The sequence below is a fragment of the Theropithecus gelada genome, chromosome 9, assembly GCF_003255815.1.
Source record: "Theropithecus gelada isolate Dixy chromosome 9, Tgel_1.0, whole genome shotgun sequence".
NCBI classification, from domain to species: Eukaryota; Metazoa; Chordata; class Mammalia; order Primates; family Cercopithecidae; genus Theropithecus; species Theropithecus gelada.
Window position 1 is genome coordinate 29977373 of NC_037677.1, and position 24505 is coordinate 30001877.

At 35.4% G+C, this 24505-nt stretch overlaps 1 non-coding gene across 1 annotated transcript; it reads left to right on the forward strand.

Moving 5' to 3' along the window:
* Positions 1-1883: 1883 nt before the first annotated feature.
* On the forward strand, positions 1884-1987 carry LOC112632250. The gene has a single exon (XR_003121315.1). It is a non-coding gene; the product is annotated as a U6 spliceosomal RNA (small nuclear RNA).
* Positions 1988-24505: the final 22518 nt, after the last annotated feature.

Consider the following 24505-nt stretch of genomic DNA (forward strand, 5'->3'; position numbering starts at 1 on the left):
TTAGGAAGGACAGTAACAGGTAAGTTGAAGACCAGCCCATCTTATTTAATGGCTCCTCCTTGATTATGTTTACATGTTACCAGTCAAAGCTTAAATCCTTTTGATTCTAAAACAATAGTTTCTCCTATAGGGCTTTTTAGAGGTATTTATGGAAACTTTCTTCTTCCTTACTTCATGTATCAGAATAAGTAAAACATACCTATAGAGGGAGGTGCATTATTCATATGGTCATTATTTTAAACAGGGATATAATTGATGTCTTGGCAAACTAGCCCTTTAATTACACATAAAATCTCTCATTGCTTATACATACATATAATGACATCTATTATTTGATTATTTATTTTAGCTTTAAATAACTTTTTAAATTATTGAAAGCAATGAAAAAACACATTATTCATGGCTTTATCTGAGAAAATAGTACAGACTGTAAGAAATAAATACTTTGTGTTTCAAGAGTTCACTGTTACCCAAATACTAATTTTTAGCTTTGTGATGTATGCTTTTGGTTACGTAAAATACTTTATAGGAATTAATTCCAAATATGTATCATTTAAATGGCAGTAAATTTATATCTTGTTGTTTTTGTGTAAGCTGTATTATCTAAATCTTGTGTTAGAATATTTATTTTATTTTTATTTTTTATTTTTTGAGATGGAGTCTTGCTCTGTTGCCCAGGCTGAAGTGCAGTGGTGCAATCTTGGCTCACTGCAGCCTCACCTCCCGGGTTCAAGCAATTCTGCTTCAGCCTCCTGAGTAGCTGGGATTACAGCTGCATGCCACCATGCCCAGTTACCATTTTTTTTTTTTTTTTTAGTAGAGACGGGGTTTCACCATGCTGGCTAGGCTGGTCTCGAACTCCTGACCTTGTGATCCACCCACCTTTGCCTCCCAAAGTGCTGGAGTGAGCCACCACACCCGGCCTATTTATTTATTTTTTAAGACAGGGTCTCACTCTGTCACCCAGGCTGGAATGCAGTACCATGATCTTGACTCACTGCAACTTCCACCTCTTGGCCTCCAGTAATCCTCCCACCTCAGCCTCCCTAGTAGCTTGGACTACAGGTGCACACCACCACACTTGGCTAGTTTTTTTTTTTTTTTTTTTTTTCAGTAGAGACAGGGTTTCACCATGTTGCCAAGGCTGGAGAATATTTAGATTGATGAGGGTCCGAGATTTGTTCTTCCAAATGAATCAACATAGTTGTTCAATAGAAACTGATACTGTCATAAATACGGTTTGGAATGTAAAACTTATCAAACAGTTACAGACCTTGAGAAAATCTTATATTTGATTTTTTTTTTTTTTTTAATTTGGGGATTCCATTAGGTCAACTTCTAGTTTTGTAATATTCTACAATTGGAATGAATCCTCATCATCATAACAGAGCTGTGTTCTGCCTAAGTAGAGAGTTCATCCAAATTATGATCAAGCTTGACAGAAGAACCTCTTCTCAAATCAGATTGTGAAGTAGGCACTATGACACTCGAATAAAACAGTGGAGTTACAGTAAAGGGAACAATATCCTCTTTATTGCCTTTTCTTCACAGTTCAGAACACAGACCAGTCTGGCTAATTTGGGAATGGTGACAGTAATGGTTTGTAAATGCATAATTAGAAGATTTTAAAAATTTTAACATTTCATACTTTAAATGTGAGGTAAAATCAACAGTGAAAATGAAATGCCTATCCAGCAAAAATAGCTCCAATTGGCTCATTATTCAATTCTGCGTTCTCTTTCTCATTCAAAAGGCCCGTATTTGCCTTTTCTTGTCTATGAAGATATTTTGGAGTCTAAAAGGATTGTTGTCAAAAACAAGCTATATTGTATAACCTTGGCTACTTTCTTCAAGGGTGTTTTTAAGAATAAAATAAAACCCTGGTGCTTGCTTCATTAATATAGATACTAAAATTAGAACAGTGCAGAGATCAGCACTGTCCCTGTGCAAGGGTGGTTCACACATTTGTGAATCATTCCATATTTTTCAGTCTTTGTATTGGAGGAGATGAGAGTATGGAGAGAGGATGGAAAAGGGGATTCAATGGTACTTGATCTCTATCACGAATATTTTACTTATATTAATAAAAGTTCATCTTCACGTATGAATCGAAGTGTTAGTTGTATGTTGCTCTCTACTGTCTTTGTGTTTAAATATTTAAAAAATTTTACAGCAGTCATTTCATTTCCAGGTTTTTATTTCTTCTAATTTTATTTATTTATTTATTTATTTATTTATTTATTTATTTATTTATTTAATTTATTTAGAGACAGAGTCTCAGTGTGTTGCCCAGGCTGGAGTGTGGTGTGGTAGCCTGATTACAACTCACCGCAGGCTTAGCCTCCCAAGCTCAAGTGATCATCCTACCTCAGCCTCCTGAGAAGCTGGACCACAGATGTGTGCCACCACACACAGTTAATTTTTGTATTTTTTGTAGAGACGGGGTTTCACCATGTTGCCTAGGCTGGTCTCAAACTCTTGGGCTCAAGCAAGTCTGCCTGCCTCATCCTCCCAAAGTGCTGGGATGACAGATATGAGCCACTGCTCCAAGCCATTTCCAGTTTTTTAATCTAAAGAAAATAAATCAGAAGTGTATGCTAACATGTATGCATAAGGATATTCACTTCAGCACTATTTATAATAGAAAAAAATGGAAACAAGCTAAAGTTGAACAATACAGAAATGGTTAATTATAGCAAAGTTATGTGATTATTATGTATTTATTTGGAAATCTTACTTTCATTATGTTTCTTATTGCTTGTAATATATTACCACAGGTCTGGCATGGTGACTCATACCTGTAATCCCAGTTCTTTGGGAGGCCGAGGCAGAAGGATTGCTTGAAGCTGGGGAATTGGAGTCCAGCCTGAGTAACATAGCAAAAGCCTATCTCTACCAAAAAAAAAAAAAAAAAAAAAAAAAAAAACACACATACACAAATAAAAAGCTAGCTGGGCATGGTGGCATGAGCCTGTAGTCCTAGCTACTTGAAAGCCTAAGGTAGGAAGATTGCTTGAGCCCAGGAGTTCAAGACTGCAGCGAGCTATGAGTGTGCTACCGCACTCCAACCTGCAGGACAGAGCGAGACACTGTCTCTAAAATAAATAAATAAACACAAACTTTGTGTCTTAAAACAACACGAATTTGTTACCTTACTAGTCTGGTGGGAGGGCAGAAGTCCAAAATGCGTCTCCAGGGAAAAAGAAAGAGATTGGCAGGGCTCCGTTTCTTCTCGGGGGAATACTTTTCCTGACTTTTCTCAGCTTCTGGAGGCTTCCTGCATCTATTGGCTCATGGCCTGAACCTTGCATAGCTCCAGCCTTTTGCTTTTATCGTTACACTTTCTTCTACTGACTCTGATTCTTCTCCCTCTCTCTTGTGATTATATCATGCCTATCCAAATAATCCAGAATCATCCATCTCCAGGTGCTTAAATTAATGTCTTCAAAGTCCCTTCCACCATGTAAAGTAAGACATTCATAGGTTCTGGGAATAAAGATGTGGTCAACAAACCAGTGGGAAATTAGGATATCTCTTCAACTTTTATATCATTTATATACACATACATCAACTATTATGTACATACTTGGATGCAATTCACTACAAAGCAAATTAGCCCCTCTCAAAAGTTGTAGTCTTATTTTTATTTTTAAGTTGTGTAAAGTATAAACCTCTGTTTGAAGTGCATCCTTCAGTGTGTAACATGAATTCTTGACCCAGATATCAGGTGACTTCAGTCTCACATGTATATATCATGCAGGCTGGCAGTTTTCCATTCATTTTGTTGGACAACACCCAGATATCTACTTTTAGAAATTAAGCAAGCAGGGAAATGAATCATTTATAAGTAAAGGTCTTAATCTGCCTGACTGGCACTTTCTTCTCTTTTCCATGTATCAAGGACACCTAAGTGTTAGAAGGAACAATCTGATGCTGTATCATTCCAGATATCTTTTAAATCAGAGCGTATGTAGTACACACCAAATGATTGGCATGCAAGTTTCTGGTTTCAACCATGAGATTAACAAAGCCTGGATGAGATTAACAGAGACTGGAGAATCTATCATTTACTCTTCCATTTCACTTGATTTTCTTTAGTTATGCTACATGTTTTGTTTTTTTCTATTACAGAAAATATTCTATTGAAATTAACAAGTGTAACTATTAACACTATAATTTAAAGATTCATTAAAAAGCAAAATTTAAAGAAATTCAACCACATGAGTATAATAATCAATCATGCCCTTTTGGTGGTTTAAAATGCTATTAGAGCCTTTCCCTTCACATTTTGTGAGAAAATACAAGTCCTGATTTCTCCTCAAATACCAATGAGATAAGTGAAAACAATGTAATCTTTCAAAAGGCAGCCATTATTTTATGTATTTGTGCTCTGTGAAAACCTATTAATCTTTCAAAAAATTATTTGGTGGACTTTTTAAAAATAAAATTTGGAAAGTCATCTGATTTTTGGAAAGGTTGGTAAAGCCTGTCTCATTCTATCATCAACTATGATTTTATTACTTTCAGATATAATTTCCAATTATAATCCCAAGCCAATAACATGAGAGCTATTAACGCACAATTAACTATACATCAGATAAATTATCTTTTCTTTTTTACTTAAAATATTCTATAGTGTCATATGGAAACCGTGTATTGCTTTGAAACCAGAAATGTTAAATTCTGTATTTTTAAATCCCAAATCATTGATAACTGTTGTAATTTCTGTTGTTTTTTCCTATGTTTCTAGTTTCAATTAAAAGACGAGATCGAAATTTTACTTATTACCTGTGTCTTGGAGCTTGTCACCCACACCCTCTGAGTATCACATTTCTCCTCTGTAAAGCAAAAATAACAATCCCTTCCTTAGTTCAGAAGGTGGTTGTAAAAAATAAAATAATATAAAACTACATGGTAAACTCTACTGCAACTATAAATGTAGTATTATTTTCTATTGGAAATATTAAGTAGTTAGATAAGCATCCCAAATTTATTATTTTAGGCACTTGAAACCTTAGGCTTGGAATGTTACAATGAGTAAGTTATACCTCTTCCTACCACTCTTTCTCCATTTTGTCACCAAAATTATTTTCTCAGAGATGTTATGCTCTTCACTAGAGTCAGCCTCCTTAGACTCTGTCTTTCAAAGCTGTCTTCGATATTGCCCACATTTCTTGGATCTTCTCCAGTAGCCCTGAAACTTGATGACTTGCTCTTCACCCAAGTCATCAAGTTTAAACCTGTATTCTTTCTGCCTCTGTTAACTTACTCATGTAATTCACTTTAATGGAAATACACAGTCAACCTCTTATGGTGTCTTCACTTCTTGTCCTATCCATTACTGAATATGTAACCCTATCGCTTCTGAGAGAAACCCCAGTACAGAATGTGCTCCTTCCTCTATATATGCCCACTGCTTTTAAAAATACCAACAGTTTTCAGGCCCATAGTTTGCTTTCTGGAGCTCACATTTTTATCTATTTAATAAAGTTGGTACTAAGCTCAAGATGTTTTCAAATTGCCCTTATATCTTACAGTGTAGAATCAACAGACGAACCATAAATAAAAACAATCATGAAAGAGGATGAAAAAAGAAAAAGAGTGGAGGCAAAGTTTTGAGGTGTTGGGAAAAGAAATCACTATCCAGGTCAGAGGACTAAAAAATATTTGGAGGAGAAGAAAAAATATATATATATATATAAAAACAATAAAATAAACAAAGAAATGAAACAATTCAAATTCTTCCCTTGGCTGTTGATTCTTGTTTGCTTTAATGGTTCCCCTGTGTTTTCCTCTAAGGATTTAAAGACCTTTTTAAAGTTGGATCAGTGGGAAGAAGGAGACATTCAGCATTTCTTACTGCTTAATTTTGAGATGTAAATTCTTTGAATTTCACTGTTTCTGAAGATTTTCTCCTTTCAGTTAGTAAGGATAAGGAGAGTGGTCATGATTCAGTACCATTTTGGTATCTCTGAGTTATGAGAAAATGGAAAACATTTTGTTCAATGTCTTATTTTTAAGGAAGAGATCTGCTTTCACAATTAATTTATTCACTGTCTTAATTATTTGAGCTTTTGTCACTGATACCCAAGGCTCTTCTGTTAAACATTTATGAATTTATTAACACTTTCTTAAAAATCAGATAAAAATATGAAGTGATAGTCAATTTTGCTTTTAATTTTCAAGGTTTTCTTGAGGGGACAATCTTCAATTTCATTTAATTGTACCCATGTTTTAAATGTAAAAATAATTTAATCCAGTGTAATAGAAAATATGAACATTATATGAACAAAATATGAACATCATGATAATAACTACCATTTATTTAGTATCTACTATATGTCAGGTGCTCTATATACATATATCTGATTGTTACAAAAATCTGAAGTGATCAGTATCTTAATAGACATTTTATAAATATGGAACCCAACTTTTTAAGTGAATATGTTGATCAGCTGATCAATGACAGAGTCACGTTTTTAATCCAGTGCGAACACACATACACATTTTCGACTGTGCCATACTGAACTAGCCAAGCATTTTAAAAATTATCAAATGTCTTCAAACTCTCTGTAGCATTTGTAAAAATGAGACAAAAGAAAACATATAGGTTCCAAAACCTCTAATTATTTAAAATTCATAGTAGCGATCAACCAATTCTTTTATCCTGTGGTGTGCCATGCCTGCAGATACCTCTAGGTGTCACTAGCAAGCCTAATGCATAAGTAGAGAATATACAGAAAAACAAGGAGACAGAAGAAAAGAAAAAAAAAGAGAGAAATAAAAGAGAGGATACCACCAACAGTTGGCTATCAGAGACCCCTGTTGGATAGATATACTTTCATATCAAATGCATTTTTGAAAATGTGTGTGAAAGTCTCATGCACATTAATCAGATAATAGTCAAATATGGGAAGAGTGTCTCTTCCCAGAGAGTTTAAAGAAAAAATAAAAAAGCAACCTCTTTTTGTTACACTTAATCCTCCATGATAAAATTCCAACACTCTATACATATTAAAGTTGTTTTTTTGTTTGTTTGTTTTAATTTAACAACCAAATACAGGGTAGACCTGCTTAAATCTAATCAGAATCTGGGTAAGATATATTTTTAAAACCTTAAAAGTTTTCTACTGCTATTTAAAATGTATTAGGTTTATGAGAGCCATAGTTCTTGTCAGCCAAGTCAGCATGTTTTATTTTTCAGTTTTCATATTTTTTTGTCAAGTGTTAAGGACAAAAATGAAATAAGATTAAAATAATTATAAAACCTCTGGTGCACATAAATGGTGATGTCATCAAAATTGAATAGCCTAAGAAGAGTTCTTTTTCGTGATAGCTTAAAATGTGTGTCTGTTGCTTATGAAAGTCTGAAATCAGAATTCTGAAGGTCGTATAAAGGACAGAGATGTATAATTTGTGAAAATTAAACTTCTATGGAAGATGAACACATTTAGAAAAAGGTAACTGCCTATAATTATCTACATTTTGTCTCCTTGGTTCAATGTCTCTGAGGCCATCTGGTGTTCCTTTAACTATAATTTATCAAAAACAGGACTGCATTTCAAAATCTGAAGTAGTGAAAAGTTCACTTCATTAATTTTTGTGTGTGTGTGTGTCTACAAGGCAAATACCCTCTTCAGACACCATGGAAAAATGTAAGAATGGATCAGACTGAGTCTTCTCTCAAGGAATCCATGAGCAGGCAAAGATTTATTTGATATTGCTGAATTACACTGGAAGAGTGGGTGATAAGTCTTCAACAAATATTGGTTGAATGGGTGAATATGGTCTGAGAAGGAGAATATATGTTATACAGACATAGAAAGGAAGGAAAGAGAGAGAAAAAAAGAAAAAGGAAGGAAGGAAGGAAGGAAGGAAGGAAGGAAGGAGAAGGAGAGAGAATACTAAAACTAAAGGATTTACAGTTTACAGCCAGGAGGAACTTTAGCAGTTATGTAATCAATGAAAAACCATAGAAAATCTATGAAAAACCATAGATTATTAATAAGTGCTAATAAGTGATTGAATTGAGAATCATTTTTTCATTTCAATACAATGTTTTCCCAACGATGTAGTAAAATAAATATGTATTAAATAACCAAGGTGAACTGAGGCAGGATCAGGCTTTATAAAGGATACAGGAAAAATGTGACTAGATTTCTTTGCGTATTACCATGATTACACAATAAATGGTAACTATCATTTATTAAGTAGTTCATGTCTAGAATTCTGAGGATGCCTCTTATTAATAAAATTATAGCTACAAATACTTCTCAAGAAGTAAATAGGAAAATAAGAGCAAAAAGAGTCAACACAATTTTATTTTCTTTATTTTATGTATTTATTTAACTTTTAGGTTCAGAGGTACATGTGCAGGTTTGTAACATAGGTAAACTGGTGTCATGCGGGTTTGGTATACAGATTATTTTGTCATGTAGATACTAAGCATAGTACTAGATAGTTACTTTTTTCAGGTCCTTTCCTTCCTCTCACCCTCCTCCCTCAAGTAGGACCCAGTGTGTGGTGTTCCCCTGTATGTGTCCGTGTGTTCTCATTATTTAGCTCCCACTTATAAGTGAGGACATGCAGTATTTGCTTTTCTATTCTTGCATTAGTTTGCTAAGGATGATGGCCTCCAGCTCCATCCATGTTCCTGCAAAGGACATGATCTCATTCCATAGCATTCCATAGTGTATATGTTCTATGTTTTCTTTTTCCAGTCTACCATTGATGGAAACTTATATTTCTTTCAGGTCTTTGCTATTGTGAATAGTGCTGCATTGAACATACAAGTGCATGTGTCTTTATGGTAGAACAATTTATATTCCTTTGGTTATATACTCAGTAAAGGAATTGCTGGGTAATATGGTAATTCTGTTTCTAGCTCTTTGAGGAATCTCCACACTGCTGTCCACAATGGCTGAATGAATTTATACTTCCACAAACAGTGTATAAGGGTTTCCTTTCCTCCACAACCTCACCAGCATCTTTGACTTTTTAATAATAGCTACTCTGAGTGATGTGAGATAGTATCTCATTGTGGTTTGATTTGCATTTCTCTAATAATCAGTGATACTGAGCTTTCTTTTTACGTGCTTATTGGCCGTTTGTATGTCTTCTTTTGAGAAGTGTCTGTTCATGTTCTTTGCCCACATTTTAATGGGGTTGTTTTTGCTTGAAAATTTGTGTAAGTTCCTTATATATTCAGGATATTAGACCTTTGTCAGAAGCATAGTTTGCAAAAATTTGTTTCCCATTCTGTAGGCTCTGTTTACTCTGTTGGTAGTTTCTTTTACTGTGTGGAAGCTCTTTGGTTTAATTAGATTCCATTTGTGGTTTTTTTGCTTTTGTAGCAATTGTTTTTGGCATCTTCATCAGGAAATCTTTGCTCATTCCTATGTTCTGAATGGTATTTCCTGGGCTATCTACAAGGGGTTTTTATAGTTTTAGGTTTCAAACTTAAGTCTTTAATCCATCTTGAGTTGATTTTTGTATATGGTATCAAAAAGGGGTTCAGTTTCAATTTTCTGCATGTGGCTAGCCAATTATCTCGGCACCATTTATCAAATAGGGATTCATTTTCCCATTGCTTGTTTTTGTCAGTTTTGTCAAAGATCATATGGTCGTAGGTGTGCAGTTTTATTTCTGGGCCCTCTCTTCTGTTCCATTGGTCAATGTGTCTGCTTTTCTCCCAGTACCATGATGTTTTGGTTACTGTAGCCCTGTAGTACACTTTGAAGTCGGGTAACGTAATGCCTCCAGTTTTGTTCTTTTGCTTAGAATTGTCTTGGCTATTCAGGCTCTTTTGTTGGTTTCATATGAATTTTTAAATAGTTTTTTTCTAGTTTTGTGAAGAATGCCATTGGTAGTTTGATGGGAATATCACTGAATCTGTTCATTCCCTTGGACAATATGGCCTTTTTTAACATTACTGATTCTTCCTATCCATGAGCATTTGTTTGTGACATCTCTGTTTTATTTTTTGAGCAGTGTTTTATATTTTTCATTTGAGGGATTTTCACTTCCCTGGTTAGCTGTGTTCCTAGGTATTTTATTCTTTTTGTAGCAACTGTGAATGAGATTTCACTACTGATTTGCCTCTGGACTTGGATGTTGGTGTATTGGAATTTTATTGATTTTTGTACATTGATTTTGTATTCTGAAACTTTGCTGAAGTTGTTTGTCAGCTAAAGGAGCTTTTGGGCAGAGACTATGGGGTTTTCCAGATATAGAATTATGTCCTCTGCAAACAGGGATAGTTTGTCTTCCTGTCTTCCCATTTGGATGCCTATCAAAGTAATTTTAAATAGCACCATAACATTGCTAGACTTTGCCACCCTTTACATAACATTTGTCTGGGTTCTTTTCAATAAACAGCTTACTAAACATCTTTCAATGTCATGAGGCATTTATTCTTTAAGATAAATTAAGGCTATTAAATGTTTCTTTTTAACTTCAGTTGTACCTTATCTCTAGTTTTCTTTGGAGGTCTTAAAGATTTTCAGCTTTGATTTCCAAATGGTGCCTTTCCCTGAGGCTGTTATCCTGTAGAAAAGGCAGATTAATCCAGCATATATCAAATAAGCTGCTCATTTTCCCTGAAGTAAGCTGAACAGCATTGCTGAGTTAGACCAAGCGCTGGAAAATACTTGCCTAGTATCTAGACAGCGATTGCACGCATACTTGGGAACTTACTTCAGAGACTGGTGGTTTTCTTTGTTATTTGTTTTTATGTTTTTTAAAATTCTTTTCTTATTTTTATGTTAGATTTGCTTTTAGGGTAAATAATAATAAAACATGAACTAAGATGGAGAAATATTTGCTGTAAGATCAAGCAAGAACTTGAATGTTTGCTTTTGTTGCAATCATTTTTGGTATCTTCATCAGGAAATCTTTGCTCATTCCTATGTCGTGAATGGTATTGCCTTGAATACCTGAATGGTATTATCATTCCAATACCCGAATAGTATTGTTATGTTACTTCACATAACAGCTGCACAAGGGACTCACTCACTATCACAAGAACAGCAAGGAGGAAATCCACCGCGATGATCCAATCACCTCCCACCAGGTCCCTCCTCCAATTCGACATGAGATTTAGGCAGGGACACAAATCCAAACCATAGTATATGGCTAAATGGAATTATCTGTAACACCTGCCATCACAGTCTTAATCAGTGGTACAAGAACAGTCTCAGAACTCTTTGTTTCAATTGGCCATTTAAGTTTAATAGTAAAAAACTGGGTAATGATAACAACGCATCGCAAAATCTTTAGAAGAAAAGAAGAATGTTTTGTGGACTATTTTGGCATTTTCTTCATGGGGCAGTTTTAAGTTATTAGTTTTTAAAGTGAGTAATTTTTAATGGAAACAACTTGATCAAAACTCTGCCACAGAATTTTGAGACCCATTATAACAACATTTAATGAGAAAAAAATCATGTAGTAATCACTCACACTTAAGTTATGTACCTTTTCTAGAACTTAAAAAGTCTGGATTAGAATATAGATAGCTATGTTTATTTCTTAGCTCTCATTTCAGAATCATAAGTTCCTCAAAGTTATAATGTGTGTTGATTTGTCTGTTACCTGATGTTCCTACACTATATATTAAGTATTCTAGGTGCTGCTGCAAAATATTAGTTGACATTACTAATTGATTAACTTCAGACTTAATAATTATACATGGCAAATTATTTAATGTAGTCACTAAATTAAACCTTTTTAACATTCAAGAGCAATCCATGTTTGCTAAAGAATACTGAGAATATTTAGAATAGAGTATAAGCCATAATAAGAAATCAAAATTGTTCATAGGCTCACAAATAAGAGATGCATTTGTTCATTCAGCATTGTTCACCACCACCAGGGTTTAGGCTGGTCCCCTTCCCATTGGGTACAGAGCTCAGACAAGCCCTACATTCACAATGCCTACGTTCCCGTGGTGGGAGACAAACTGCAAACAAAACGAGCAAACAAAACCATAAAACTTGGAAGGAGCATGTTCTGGGGCAACGATCATGAAGTGGGAAAGAATTTGATGTATGTGAAGCTTTTGTAGCTGGAGCAGAGGATGAGAGTGGAATGAATGTGTAGATGTTCAAGAGGGCCAGTGTTAGGAAGTTGAGTTTTCACTGTTAGTACAAAAGGAAGCCATTGAAAGCTTTTAGATAGGGAAATAATGTGGCATTATTGGAAGGAAATAAACCCCCCAAACAGGAAGGCAAAACCAAACCAAACCAAACCATACTGATTGCTATAAGGATGGCGGGGGAGCAAAACTGGATCAAAAGAGCTCCAACAGGACAGGAAGCGGCCGCAATAGTGCGTCTCTCTAAGAAATGATGCAGGCTTATATTAAGAGGATAACAGAGGAGGAGAGAAGATGATAGAGTCGAAATGTATTTGGGAAATACAAGAAGACTTGCTGATAGACTGGAAGGGGGTAGGAGGAGTGAAGAATGACTCTGGGATTTTTTACTGGAACACTAAGTGGACAATAGTTTATTTCCTGAGATGGCAAGGGCTGAGGGAGAGTTAGTGTGGCAGAGACGTGTGCTTGTCACACATTACCAATACTCCCTTTCTTTCCTGGTGTCAGAATTCAGAATTTATTAAGGATGGGAGTGGATCCAGCCAAAATCCATTGCTGCCTTCCCTTTCTTGAAGCTAGGTATGTGGCCTTCAGCTGGGTTATGGCCAATGAGATACACACACTCAGAAGTATTATGTGAGATTTCTAGAACGGTGTTGGAGACTACGTGATGTGACCCTTTTGTATTAAAGCTAAGCATACGTTTATCTGAAAACATAGCACATCTTTTCTTAGATAAATTCCTAGCAAAAATGCATACATATGTTTACCACGAGGCATGTCCCAGAATATTTAAAATAGCACTATTTCTATAAGTTCAAATTAGAAACAGGCCAAAATGTCCATGAAAAAGTAGAATGGATAAGCAATTTTTGGTATATTCATTCACAATGAAAACTGCTGCGAAATGCCATGAGATGAATGAATTTCACAAATACAATGTTAAACAAAAAGCAAGATACAAAAGAATATATATTATTTCATTTACAAAGGATAGTAACTAACATATGATGTAGGAAGTCAAAGAGTAGATAGCAACGGGAAGGAGGTGGGGTTGATGATTGGGAGAAGCCACTGGGGGAGGTTTTAGGGGGTGCTGGTGATGGTCAATGTTTTTATATGAGTGCTGTTTCGTAAGTTGTCATTCACTTGGCAGAGTGTCAAATATAATAGGCATTCATTAAAGATGTGTGTTTAATAAACTTGTTGAATTTAAGGTGAGAAGGAGTTTTATCAGTGAGAAAATAGCTGTTGTATTATTGCAGTGCTCCATAATAATTTATACCTCTACCGAAACCAAAATAACAAATGTGGTTAGGTTGTGCGTCACATATTCTTTTTAAAGCAAGAAAATATTTGTCAACCGTATATATTTTCCACATTTTGAATATTTAAATTAGCAAATTCCTAATTTCTGGAAAATTTCTTATTCAGATTATTTCTTCCCTGATAATTGTAGATTAACTAGGTAATGGGGGTGAAAACATGTACATTGGTCACTAAATTCATTTCTTGTGGTAATATCCAAGACAAAATGATTTTCATTAAATTTCAGAAATGCAATGTTAAAGTTAACGCTAGAAGTTTTAGAAAGTGCCAGGAGAGAAAAATAGGAAAGCTCAAAAATGTCCCTAAAATGATAAGGCTTTCGACTCCACACTAATAGATTCTGAAGAATAAATTGGAATGCTCAGGAACTGTTACATGACAAATGAGAGTACAACTATTTTCTTTTTCTAAATGTGCTAAGAAAAACAAACAAACAGAAAGATAAATACTTCCTGAAGAATAACTAAGCCATAGAAATTCAGAACATTTCAAATTTATGAGATATTAAATCCAGGAAGTATTGCACATGAAATAAATTCTAATAATCTTAGAAAAAAATTATAATAATCTTTTGTCTCTATGGTAAAGGAAGGTGATGGATTTCAAAGGCAAAGGAAAAAAACAAGTTTGCACTTTCATGTTCTTCTTTCCTATAACTAGATTTCAGATTTTCTACTTGCAGAAAAGGAGTGAATTCCCTTTTGTATTATAAGATTAAGGAAGAAGGAAATCATTTGAACTCTTGATTATACTTTGAAGTGGACTCTGATTGTAATAATACTTTATAAACATTCAAACATCCCCCAAAGGCTATTAATAAGTAGTTATCTTAGATTTAACAACAAACAAAAAGCCCCTAATGTTTCCTAACTACAGATTACATTTCCAGCTCCATTTAGCCAGCCCCACAAGGGTGCTCCTATTTGGAGGAACCAGGGGAGACAGCAAATAATTTAATTCAGTGTAACCCATTCAACTCATTGAAAAACTACTCAAAGCATGGGCCTTATCAATGGGTATCTATAGTGTCATCGATACTGTTATTATTTACTATGGGATGTACATTATGAGAGGCAGCTGGAACTTATAGTTCAGAATGCAAATTCTAGAGTCAGATAGAGTTTAAATGCTGCCTTCACTTTTAAGCCGTGAATTTGGGTAAATTGCTCAACTACTGAGGGCCTCAAAGTCATTAACTGAGAAATGGGAATAACAGAGTCATGTGTCACTTCTTGATGGGGATATATTCTGAGATATGTATGGATAGGTGATTTCGTTGTTGATAAACATCCTTGGGTGTACTTACACAAACCTAGATGGTAGAGCCTCCTACACATTCAGGCCATAAGGAATGAATAGTCTGTTGCTTCTAGGCTGCAATATTGCACAGCATGTTACTGGACTGAATGCTATAGGCAATTGTAACAATTGTAACACACTGGTAAGTATTCATGTATCTAAACATAGAAAGGAGACAGTAAAAGCATAGTATATAAGAAATAGTATACCTATATAGGGCAGTGACCATGAAAGGAGCTTGCAGAATTGGAAGTTGTACTGGGTGAGTTGTGAGTGGGTGGTGAGTGATGGCCTAGGACATTACTGTACACTACTTAAGACCTTATAAACACTGTATACCCAGACTACATTCTTCAAAAATATTTTTCTTTCCTCAATAATAAATTAACCTTAGCTTACTGTAATGTTTTACTGTATAAACATTTGATTTCTAACTTTTTGACTCCTTTGTAAAAACACTTAGCTTTAAAACACAAATACATTGTACGACTGTCCAAAAATGTTTTATTTTATGATATCCTTATTCTACAAGCTTTTCTTTTTCTTTTTAAATTTTCTCATTTTTAATTTTTTTACTTTTGAAACAGTTTTGTTGAAAATTAAGACACAAACACACATATTAGTCTAGGTCAATACAGGGTTGGAATCACCAATTTCACTGTCTTCCACCTCCACATCCTGTCCCACTTAGAAGGTCCTTGGGGGTAATAATATGTATAGCACTGTCATCTCCTATATAAACAATGCCTTCTCCTGGAATGCTCCCTGAAATATATGCCTGAAACTGTTTTACAGTTAACTTTTTTTAAGTAAGTAGAAAGAGTACACTCTATAATAACAATAAAAAGTATAGTATAGTAAATGCATAAACCAGTAATAACATTGTTTGTTATCACTAGCAAGTATTATGTATTATACACAGTTATGCTATATGTGCTATACTTTTATATTACTGTCAGCACAATAGGCTTGTTTACACCAGCATCACCACAAACATGTGAGTAATGTGTTTCACAATGACATTAGGATAGCTACAGTGTCACTAAACCACAGGAAGTTTTCAGCTTCATTATAATATTATGAGATCACTTTCATTTACGCAGTCTGTCTTTGACCAAAACATTGTTGGGGAGCACATGACTGTCTATTTACCTCATGGAACTATGAAGATTAATGAGTTACATGTAAAAAATGGACTTATTATCTAGCACCTAGTAAGTTCTAACAAATGTTAATTATCATCATTGTCACTTTTCTTGCTATTATTGTGTAACCCAGAGAATAGGAAAGGTCAGAGACTTACGAACTTTGTCCCAAGAAAGAGGGACGCACGAGTCATAATTGAATTGATCCAAGTAATCACAGCATCCCCTAGGGCTTCTGTGAGAGCAGAGTGTGGAAGAATCAGTCACCAAAATGGCTTTCTCTATTGCTTCCTGGTCTAAGCGGGAGTCGTCCACCACCACTGGGGCAGTTGCAGCTCTTCCTATGGATGGTGGGAAAAGACATGGGAAGCCCCACTATCTGCTGAACCAATCACCGTGAGGCTGAGAGATAAGACCTTGAAGCTAGGTGATGTGAGAGGCATGATGATGACTGAGCAATGGGTAGAGGACCCAGGTGAGGACAGCGAGGGGAAAATGGGACTCCTGCTTAGTCTGCCATACCTCTAACAACTTTAAGGAGCTCTTTTTTTTTTATTGTTTGTTTGTTTTTGATACAGAGTCTCATTCTGTCACCCAGGCTGGAGTGCAATGGCACCATCTCAGCTCATTGCCATCTCCTCCTCTTGGGTTCAAGTGATTCTCCTGCCTCAGCTTCCTGAGTAGTTAGGATTATCTTCCAAAGACAACCTCCAAATATTATCACATTGGAAAGTAGGTTTTCAACATATGAATTTTGAAGCAAAACATTTAGTCCATTCTGTGTATGTATATGTGTGTGTGTGCGCGCGCATGTGTGTGTATGTATATATATGTGTGTGTGTGTATATCTGGTTTCTTTTGCTAGGTAGGGTAGTGAGGGAGGCATAAGTAAACATAATGTGTTCTTGTGTTTTTGATAATGGTAAATTAATTCAACTTTCTAAGCTCTCCCCTCTTTTTTATTTGTCTAAACATAGAATTTGTTTTGCCCAATGAGTCAGTTGTGACGGGCCTGTCAAACACAGGAATAGACTGTTGCCAAATAGCCTCCAAAAAGCAAGTGCTGCTTTACAATATGAATGCATGCCAGCACAAATGCTCCTCTATCAAAGCACTGAGCCAATATTTCCTAAAACCTATAGTAGACACTATATGTTTTACATCAAGTTTATAACAAAACAACAATAATGAAGAACCCCAAATGCATTCTCTGTAAGGCAGCATGCTTAGCCTTGCTGTGGATAGAAAGACATGCAAAGATCCTACTCTCTAGGTACACAGTAAGAAAGTAGAAACACTGGGTAATGAGAGATGTATTCATTCCTGCCATGCAAACCTGTGAATGTGAGGCATTCGTTTATCCCCTCTCGGTGAGCCCCAGTTTCCCATACATTCTCAATTCCCAGGATTGAACTGAGACAACGTGGAGGCTGTTCTTACTCTTGAAATTCTTGAAATCAATCTGACTAGAATGTATGCACAAGAAACTTAGCCAATAATGTCTAAATATAAGGGAGGTTAAGTATGCAATGAGTATTACCGCTACCGTAAGAGTTCAGGGCAAAGAAATCACTGAAGGCTGAGAGGTGGAGGAGAGGCTTCCTGGAGAAGGGAGGACTTCACTGGAAGCTTCAAAATAGAGTAAGAGATGGATACACAGTGAAGACAGGATAAGGAGTTTTATTCGGTTGACATGGCAGTAGGATTGTGGGTGATAAAGACGGAGGGTAATGACATGAGAAGAAAGTTTTGTTGAAAATTAACAAACACAAGATAAGTTTGGGAAAATATGCTGCAACTTGGCTATGATTCACTCATTTCCCACTTTTCTGTGAAAAATCTCAAAGAAATATATGATGCCTTGTGAGATGAACTCATTCTGGCAACGTTATTAGTTGCTTATTTTTAAAACTTTCTAATTGTGTTATATGTTTAATAAATTATGAAACTGAGAACAATAATCTTTTATGACATTTTCTAGTTTTTAATTATTTTCTTAAAGCAAATAAACAATAAATTTGTATAAAAAACCCTTTATCATCAAGAATAATGTTAACTATCACATGAAAAAATAACAAATATTGATTTTGTAATATATGTAATTGGTCTAGATGTCAGCAAATATTTATTTGGAATCTGCTATATGTCAGGCTGTGTGGCAGGCGCTGGGACAGATACATATCAAAATGCTTTCTGAATGGAGTGAGAAATAATTTTTCAAACCAAGAGTGAATGGAATACGGAAGAAGTTTTGAAACCAACAAAACTCAGTCAATAATATAATGCAAGTAGGTCTTTCTGATAAATGAAGAGTGATTCGATTTATATGTACTTTATTCCAAAGAAACCTGACAAATATTTTTTGCCTTGATTTATTAACATTGATCGACTGATACATAACTATTAATTTCATTCAACAAACATATTTTTACAATATCAATACAGAATATTTAAATTAGATTGATTATTCTTAGCTTGTAGAGGTGACCAAATTTATCATATAATTATTTCAAAATATCAATTTAGTAGAAAGAAGGAAATAAAAACTCTGGAAGTGCCCAAAATGCCTACCAGCTCTGTTTCCTTAACTACCAAATAAAAAGTTAGTGACAGAATGATGACATTACTCCCTGGGAGAAAATTTTACAATGCATGAATTTGGCAGGGCATATACTGATCTATCAATTTTCAGACTTAATATGGTTTGATTGTGTGTCTACTCCAAATCTCATGCTGAAATATGATCCCTAGTGTTGGAGGTGGGGCCTCGTGGGAGGCACTGGAATACAGGAGCAGATCCCTTATGAATGGCTTGGTGCCATCCCCCTGGTAATGAGTGAGCTCATTCTCTGAGTTCATGCAGGATTCTGAATGTTTAAAGTGTGGCCGGGTGCAGTGGCTCATGCCTGTAATTCCAGTACTTTGGAAGGCTGAGGCGGTCAGATCACATGACGTCGGGAGTTCCAGACCAGCTTGACCAACATGGAGAAACCCCGTCTCTACTAAAAATACAAAAAGTAGCTGGACATGGTGGCGCATGCCTGCTATCCCAGCTACTCGGGAGGCTGAGGCAGAAGAATCACTTGAACCCTGGAGGCAGAGGTTGCGGTGAGCCGAGATCGTGCCATTGAACCCCAGCCTGGGCAACAAGAGTGAAACTCGGTCTCAAAAAGTAAATAAATAAATAAATAAATAAATAAATAAATAAATAAATAAAGTGTATGGAACCTCCCGCTTCTCTCTCTTGCCATGTGACATGCAGGGTCTCCTTCGCCTCCTGCCATGACTGTAAGCTTCCAGAGTACCTCATCAGAAGCAGATGCTGGCACTATACTTTGTGTACAGTCTGCAGAACCATGAGCCAAAGTAAAACCTCTTTTCTTTATAAATGACCCAGCCTCAAGTATTCCTTGATAGCAATGAAAAAACAGACTAACAGAGTGTTTTGAATTTTCCTTGAAGAAACAAGCTACAGCAGCAGGCACACACAAGGTCAACTGCATAGTTGCTTTTCAGGGAATAATTTGTTAAAGCAGATAGACTCAGATAGTGACACAAACCATGACACAAGCTTTTCACTTGTTATATAAGTCCCTTTCCTTATTCAATTCTCCGAGATTTTGCTTCTGTAATTTCTCTGAGTCTATAAAATACCCATCAGTTTCCTCCTACAAATGACTAAATAGTCATATTTTAATTTTTTAAGCAAAGCGTTTAATGTTAGCATTAACAATGGTGGTTATTTGTGGGGTGTGGCTCAAATGGGATTAAGAAGATGGAAGAAAGGAGTGAAGACTTGGAAGTTGGGGACAGAGACAGGAGATATCTCACTGTATATATTTTAATGCTTTCTGGTATCTGAAGCACATAATTGTAGCCCCTTGACAAAAATACAAGTAAGTGCCTAACAGTAACAACAACAAAACACCAAATACCTACCCCTGGCAACAATAACGCATCTGGAAAGAACAAAATTTACTCTTCAATATGTATGGGGATTATTAGTGTTAAGTTATAATAACCAGAAGTTGCTAGTGATATATAGGTAAATTAGGTAAGATATTTCAACTGTGAACTTTTTCCTGTAAAATATACAACCTACACAACATTTTAAATATTTCTAATGGCTGGATGCAGCAGTAATTCCAGCACTTTGGGAGGCCAAGGCGGGTGGATCACTTGAGTTTAGGAGTTCAAGACCAGCCTGGGCAACATGGCAAAACCACATCTCTACTGAAATATCAAATTTTGCTGGGTGTGGTGGTGCACACCTGTAATCCCAGCTACTCGAGAGACTGAGGCACGAGAATTGCTTGAACCCAGGAGGCAAAGGTTGTAGTGAGCAAAGATCATGCTACTACACTCCAGCCTGGGCAACAGAACCAGACCTTGCCAAAAAAAAAAAAAAAAGAAAGAAAAAGAAAGAAAGAAAATGGAAAAATGTGCTTATGTTTTAAAATATTTATTAATTGACATGCTTACACCATTAGCCATCTTCCCAAGCCCCAAATACCTCAGATCATATTACTGCCACTCTACATGTGTGGGAAGGATATCAGTCTAATTACTCACAGCTTGAGCTAAGGTTAAATATTGCATGCTATTAGTCAAGTATGATTTTACATATGATAATTCACAAAGAAAGCCAACATTTCTCAAGTATTTTCTATTAAAAGAAAAGCTCTCTTTCAATTCTTTCTAAAAGTAGAGAGGAGTTTTACTCATTTTCTTATTACATGCTGCTTTTCTAGTAACAAAAACATTTTAAGTACTTTTGCCATTCCTGGGTTCTAAGAAGAGTGGTAAATAAAAAACACTGAATGATTGTGGCTGCTCTAATGCCTTACATCTCCAGAAAGTCTTCCATAGGCAACTTCAAATACATTGTATTTAGAGTACTATAGTACTATCCTTATTTTACACACAAGTCAACAAAGGCTGAAGAGGCTAAGGGAGTTATCCACAATCACAGAGTTAGTGGGGAAGTATGTTCTCTGAGAAATCCTCAATCAGGCACTTTGCTGATGACATCTGACTACAGGGTGGAAAGAATGAACTATGACAATGTGGAAATGTATATGCCTCCACAGGGTTAATCAGTGATATTATGATTTGAGAGGCTTTATGCTACAGACTGTATGCTTGGGTCCTCTCCACATTTATATGTCTAAACCTAACCCTGAATGCAATGGTATTTGGACATGGGGCTTTGGGGAGATGATTAGGTAATAAGGGTGAAGCCCTCATGAAAGGGATTAGTGCCTTTATGAAAGCAACCCCATAGAGCTGCCTTACCCCTTCTACCATATGAGGACATAGCAAGAAGAAGGTCATCTGCAAACCAGAAATAGGACCTCAATATCTACCAAATATGCCAGAGCCTTGATCTTGGACTTCACAGCCTCCAGAACTGTGAGAAATACATGTCTGTTGTTTATAAGCTACTCATTCTAAGATATTGTATTATAGCAGTCTAAATGGGCCAAAAAACTTTTCTACTTAAATATGTATCTTCCCAGAGCTTGGATTCCACTGAACCTTGTGGCTGGAATGCCTTCTCCTCAGTCATTGTTTTCCATTAGGCACCATAGGAATACTGCATAAAGAACATGAGTTCTCCAAGAGTGCAAGAAAGTGTTGGAAAATGGGGAAACTATATTGTATTACATATATTTTAAAAATCATAAAATTGAGTTGATAAACATTTAATGTCTACAAAGTGTACATTATAGTATCTTGTCAAATGTAATTCAACTCATATGATCATGCATAAATGGGCACATTTTAATTATGTTTCATGTCATTAAGTACTTCAAAGAATGTCAGAGGCTCTGAGGGACTTAAAAGAATGCCACCTCTTATGCTGGCCTGCCTGGAGACAGCTCTACATTGGTCAAATGCCAGCTCAAGTTCACTTCCTCTGAGAGGCTGTTTACTAATCTGCATTTCTGTTTCCTCTAGGCTAAAAGTTAAGCATGTATTTCTCTGTGTTGTGATGATAATTTATTCCTATTATGACTTCGGTCATTTATTGTGGTTTTTGTTGTTTGCTTGTTTTGGGGTGTGCTCTAAAATACTGCCTGGATTTTCAGTTTATCCAGAACAGGGACCAGGTATTACTCATCTCTTTATTCCCAGCAGTAAAAACAGTACAGGTAAGATAGTAGGTGACCCACAGTCATTTACTGGATTAAATTCCATTTCTGTTCAGATGCCAGAGCACCTAAAATTATACCTATATAATTATACTTTTTTGGAGTTTACCTATCCTTATCACAAAATGCACATAATCTTGAGTATTATATTGGAGGGTTTTTCCTGCATCTTTTGCATACCTTACTATTTTACCTAGGAGTGCATAGACACAGAATATTAGAATCATATTTGATCGTTTAATTTTACTCAAAGGATGATGGGTAAACTGAAACTTCCTCTCTCCCCCATTTACTTTTTCTATTTCTTCTCTTGATTATAATAAAATGTTTTCTTCTCATTCCTTCCGATTTGGACCTATCATAAAGGTTTTTACCAAGAATCAGTTTTCTTGAGGGTTATTTATCTCAAAACTTTGAAGATTCAAGATTTTCTTTCAAATAAAACCTTTTCATAATTTACTGTTAATTCTAATATATTCATGTTCTCTTTTAGTGAATAGGAAAAAAACAAGCGACAGAGAATGCTTATCCTCATATTTAATATTTTTACATTTACCAATTCTTGATTAATTACAGCTATATGCTACAGATGTCCAGCATAAACTGGATCATTTAATGCATAATTGCTCTTCTTAGATGAACTCAAGACCTATTGCTGTTATTTTCCATGGACTGCAGCAATTATGTGCCTGAACAGAATTAAGTTCCCATCTTCTCATGTCATGGGACATTGTCTCATGGAATGTAAGAAAGAAATAGAAACTAACTGGAGGAGAAAGTGTTCTTATCACAGCCGAAGTGGTACTTTCATGAATGTTTTGAGGTTCCTGAAAGGAGGAAAACTGCAGATATCACCATTAACTCATGTAAAACACAAATTTTATTTTGCAGAAACTGATGGTTCACATGATAGTAATATTGTCACTAGACTAGTAAGTTTTCAAGAAATGCATCATGGACTTGGTAACAAAATATTGTTCATATGCTTAAACTTTCTTCGATTAACAAGAAAAACCTAAGAAAAAATTTAGAGTGTTGAAGAGATGAAAGAGTCGAAGGAAGAAAAGTCTATAGCATATATTTTTTCTTCATTTTGGATTTTATTTTTCATATTGACATATAGCTAACAAGATGTGTTAGTTTTTCCATAAGGATAACTATTATTTACGACAGCACTGAGTGTGTGGGGGCTGAATTTTTGGCAACAACAGTAACCTTTTTACAATTTGATTGGTTTTATGTCATAACAGCATTAGAATTCCAACACAGACTTTTGAAAAAAACAACATCACCTATATTTCCAAATTATTTAATTGAATCGTTCACCTAACACCTTCATTTACTTGTTGATTTTGATCTCTTGTCTCCTTGAAGGCGGTTTTTGAATGGTAATAACAAACTGCTAATGTGCTTTTGAGCCAAAAAAGTTACATGTCAGAGCTGCCTTGCAAAGGTCCTCTTTCATAGAGCTATTTTATTGAGGTCTAAGGTAAGTTTCAGAATAGGAGGATGAATGTGAAGCCCGTTGAGTGGCAGGTTTGATATGACAGAGTTCTAGGCTACAAGCCAGAAGCCAGACTTGAGCGTTCAGTTCCATAACTACACTTTGTGATTGACTTTAGGCAGGCAAGTCATAAATTGTATAAAATTGGGGTGAACATACCTCATTCAAAGAATGGCTTTGAATATGATGAGATGATACATAAGAAAGCACTTGAAAAGTGCAAAAGAGAAAACAAATCTCAAACTCTATTTAGATTTTCTCCTGCTCTGCTACCTTAAAGGATCAAGCTTGACCTAAGGCTGAAGTATTCTGTTAAACCACAAAACTGTACCAAGAAGCACTTCTTTGGATTTAATTTTAAACACATTACAGGTTGAGTGTCCCTGATTTGAAAATCCAAAATTGGAAATGCTCCCAAATCTGAAACATTTTTGGTGTTGACATGATGCTCAACCCTAATTTGATATCCAAATTACAGATGCTCAACTCATAAGTATAAATCAAATATTCCCAAATCAGAAAATAACCTGAAATCTGAAACATTTCTGGTACCTAGCATTTCAAATAAGTGATACTCAACCTGTATGTACTCTGTTTGGTTCATTTAATTAATCTCTATTAATACAAATCAGACTTCATTAACAAATAGCATCAATACTTAGATGGGGAGAATACCTTCCAGTGTTCTGTTACATAGTATGGTGACTAAGAACAATGTATTGTTATGTTTCAAGATGGGTAGAAAAGACGATCTTGAAAGTATCATCACAAAGAAATGATAAAGGTTTGAAGTGGCAGACGTCCTAACTACCCTGATTTGATCACTATATATTGTACACATGTATTGAAACATCACCCTGTACCCTATGAACATGAACAATTATCATATATCAATTTACAAACAAAATAAATAGCATCATAGCTGTCATTTATGATTAAATTGTAATTTAATCACCCACTAAAAGCTCTGTGAAGTAGC